Below are 3,956 nucleotides of genomic sequence, written 5' to 3'. Positions count from 1 at the left end.
ACCCTTCTTGTAGCAACAGAGGGGGGCTAGTGGGCCAGCAGGGAGCTCACAAGCCCCCTAGGCGCGGCCAGGGGGTAGGTCGCGCCTAGCATGTTTGTGGCTTCCTGCTGGCGCCCCTCTGGCACTTCTTCGGCCCAGTATTTTTTATAAATCCCAAAAAAAATCCACGTTGATTTTCACGGCTTTTGGAGTTCCGCAGAATAGGTATCTCAAACTTGCTCCTTTTTTAGGCCAGAATTCCAACTGTCGGCATTCTCCCTCTTCATTTAAACCTTGCAAAATAAGAGAGAAAAGTCATAAGTATTGTACCGTGAAGTGTAATAACAGCCCAAAAAGCGATAAATATCAACATGAAAGCATGATGCAAAATGGATGTATCACCCCCCCCCCCCATTAAAAAAGAAACAAAAACCCCAACTCCTGGCAGATGCTGACGTGTGGATGCCCTTTTGTCCCGGTTGGTGTGACCAACCGGGACTAAATGCCCTCCCGCCTGGGTTCCCCGCAGCGACCACGTGGAGTCCCTTTTGTCCCAGTTCATAAGCAAACCGGGACTAAAAGTTTTGGGCTTTAGTCCCGACCCTTTGATCCCGGTTCCGGAACCGGGGCTAATGGGCCTTTGAAACTGGGACAAATGGGCCATTTACTACTAGTGACAGTATGGAAGTGAGATATATCGGCATGCCCATGAATCAACAATTGGTCCACTATGTGAGTTACCTCATTACCGGTTTTGTTCTCTTTCCTTGTCTCCGCGTTCCGGCATCCCTGTGATCTAATCACATTGTGTCTGGTCAGGCGATGATGGATACCGTGACACCGAGAGGGTCCTAAAAATATCTCTCCGTCGTCGGAGGAGCAAATCCCAATCTTAAGCTATCAAGTCCCTTGGCATACTTTTTTGAAAACCCGTAAGCCGTCATGATAGCCACCCTGTTACAGACAATGTTTAATGAAACCCCAAAGTTCATGAAGCAAGCACGAAGGAACCCGATACTCTCATGGTTTAAAGAGTTATGCAAACATTAACTTTATCTATGTTATTAATCATTTACTTGGGATGAATGCATTTCATAGCATAACATTAATACGGGTCGATTCAACACAAGTGTTCTTCTAACGTTGTACCTTCAAAATTGTCGGCATAGTCATGCCCATGATCAGGAAAGTGGACCATCATGCAATACTTGAGCTAGTCTTAGACGCATGACTACCAATACACATGTTATCGTTTATAATACCACACATGCATATGAGTTTCCCTCCGAGCCTCGTGGTTATTATAGGCTCGAGAATCATTATAGTTATAACATGAAACATAAGCATTCATTACACACATAGAGATACAAAATAACTATTATCATTGCCTCTAGGGCATATATCCTACATTGTGCAGATAGAAATTCATGTGTCCATGTATTCTTTGATTCTTAATGAAATAATCTATGCTTTTTAATTTTCATTTGGGATGGCAAATATGGTATCTTTTGGTTCATCCGAACGAGCTCAGTGAGCACTCATGAAATGTAAATTTAATTTTGATCCTTAAAAATAGAGATCATTATGCTTATTTTGATAGAAATAGGACTTGACTTTTTAGAGTTTTTCTCGCATTTCACATCAGACACGAGAAATCTTCCCATGAACTACATCGGTTATATGGGATATATATAACTGAAATTTTTCCGAGAGGTACACTCGGTAAAACAACCTTTTGCAAGAACAATGCTCAGCAGAATGGAGAAGTGACATGCGTTGGTAGTTTCATCGTGATTTTGCTGAGTCGCCGATAAGGGTATTCGGTAAATGAGAGTATCTTGAGTTGGTTATTTAAGTAAAGCCGAGTATAGGCTCTCGGTAGTGTGCACAAGTTTGCCGAGTGATAGCTCTCGGCAAAGACCTAACGGAACCAACGCGTGTGATATCATTTTATTTTGCCGAGACGACTGTTTGTTCTTGTGAAACTGTTTGCGGAGTGCACGACAGTTAGTTCTCGGCAAAGTTTTGTTTGTCTGAGAGGTGTATGCCACGTACTCTTTGACAAGGACATATTTTGGCAAAGACTTTGCCGAGTATTTTTTGGCACTCGACGTAGGTGTAATTCGAGTAGTGGATTGTACAGATGGAAGTGTCTCACCATGCTGCGTCGAGACTGTGCATGTATGGTGACAAATCTCACGTACTTTCTTTTTCTTCAGATATCTCAGCATGGTAATCACGCATATACCACATGGCAACAAATCTCACAGATTAATTGACCATGTGAAACCTGCTGATTGTAAACCAGGAGCGGTATCTCCCATAGTACAGCCTTGATGCAGCCTTGATGCGTGTATATGGTAACTAATACTCAATCGCATATCATTTCTACTCCCCGTACCTAAATATAAGTTTTTTAAGATATTTCACTAGGTTTCTACATACGAAGCAAAATGAGTGAATCTATACCCTAAAACATGTCTATATACATCCGTATGTAGTCCATTAGTAAAACTCTTAGAAAGACTTATATTTAGGAACGGAGGGAGTAACCCGGAGTAACTCACTGTACGTACCCATAACCTTTGCGATCTGCAAATCGTATTGCAGGTCTGTTGTGCTTGTTGTATACAGTATATAAGGAACTAAGTAAATGCATACGTATGATATTACTAATATGTAATCAAGACTATATATTGATATTTGGTATGCCATCAATTACATCCTAAACATGTTAAGCGCATATCTCGGATTTATTTTGGACGGTACCCTCTATATATACAGAGACAATATGAGGTCGTGGCCATTGCCTCAGATATCCAACTGCCTCACCATCTCGTCGAAACTATGAAGGGGGGCAGCATGGTGTGCACGATTGCTCTTTTGTTCATCGGGTGCCTAGTCATGGTTGGACAATGTAAGCACATCTTCACCATCATATTGTTTATATCCTTGCAGTCAGTCTGCTATCTTTCAAAAGTATTGTCCCTTTATGTACATAATATTGTGGCCAATTGTGCACCGGCAACCATATAATATCTTGTATGTAACAGGTCGTCCCGAGCCCGACAGTGCATACGAAGGTGCCCATAGCAATGTGACTATGGTGGTCTCATCATTAGATCAGAGAAAAATTACCTTGAAATGGTGTATCGCAAGGGATTGTAAGACCAAACGAGAACCATCGATACTATCCCCTATATGCTATTGCTGCTTCAATGCGCAGGGAGCACCTTGTTTTAAATCCCTAGGGGATTGCCAGAATCAGTGCCCAAATTCTCTACCAGCATAATAACGGTGTGCTTTACTAGATTATAATATGAAATTTCATATTTGAATTAAAATAATGTGATGATCGATTAAAATTGAGTGGGCCAGTATTGAATATTAAGTTTTGTTGAGCATTAAACATCTTGATGGTGATTACGGGGGTGGTTATACCTCGGGACCGTCTTGTATTTGGCTTATTAAAAAAGAAATATTCTCCTTTAAGCCAACTAGTTGTATGATGAATATCTTCTTTGTCATATTTTGTGCATCCAATTTTTTATTCTGTGAACCAGATTGGTTGTTTGTCTAAGTCTTTCACGAGAAAATAAAAGGTGACATTCGAGCAAAATCTATTCCAGCTCAAGCGGGCAGACCAACCTAGTTTTGAAATGGCTCTCTCTCAACATGGAAGAGCAACCTAACATGGTGAAGAGAGGCGCAGTTAGCGGCTGCTGTGGGTGAGCCAGCTGTAGTCCTATAGAGCACTGACGTATTTGATAGTCGGAGACTTCATCTCCTCCGTCTGGAGATGTGCATGACTTCTCATCGTGTTCCAAGGGTCTTGGTTCTCGTGAAAAGGTTTGGAAGCAAGTATTCGTTAATTAAAAATAGTAACATAAATGCCCGTACGTTGCAACTGAAGAAGAAAAAAACCATACTTCCTGAAACCAATAGCTCAAGACCCCCCCCCCCCCCCCACATGAGAA

General features: G+C 41.6%; 1 long non-coding RNA gene across 1 annotated transcript; it reads left to right on the top strand.

Annotated features, from left to right (window-relative positions):
• Nucleotides 1-2,797: 2,797 nt before the first annotated feature.
• LOC123418070 lies at nt 2,798-3,476 on the top strand. The gene is made up of 2 exons (XR_006617461.1): nt 2,798-2,896; nt 3,033-3,476. It is a non-coding gene; the product is annotated as an uncharacterized LOC123418070 (long non-coding RNA).
• Nucleotides 3,477-3,956: the final 480 nt, after the last annotated feature.

The sequence above is a fragment of the Hordeum vulgare genome, chromosome 1H, assembly GCF_904849725.1.
Source record: "Hordeum vulgare subsp. vulgare chromosome 1H, MorexV3_pseudomolecules_assembly, whole genome shotgun sequence".
NCBI classification, from domain to species: Eukaryota; Viridiplantae; Streptophyta; class Magnoliopsida; order Poales; family Poaceae; genus Hordeum; species Hordeum vulgare.
This window is presented reverse-complemented; position numbering and strand designations above follow the sequence as displayed.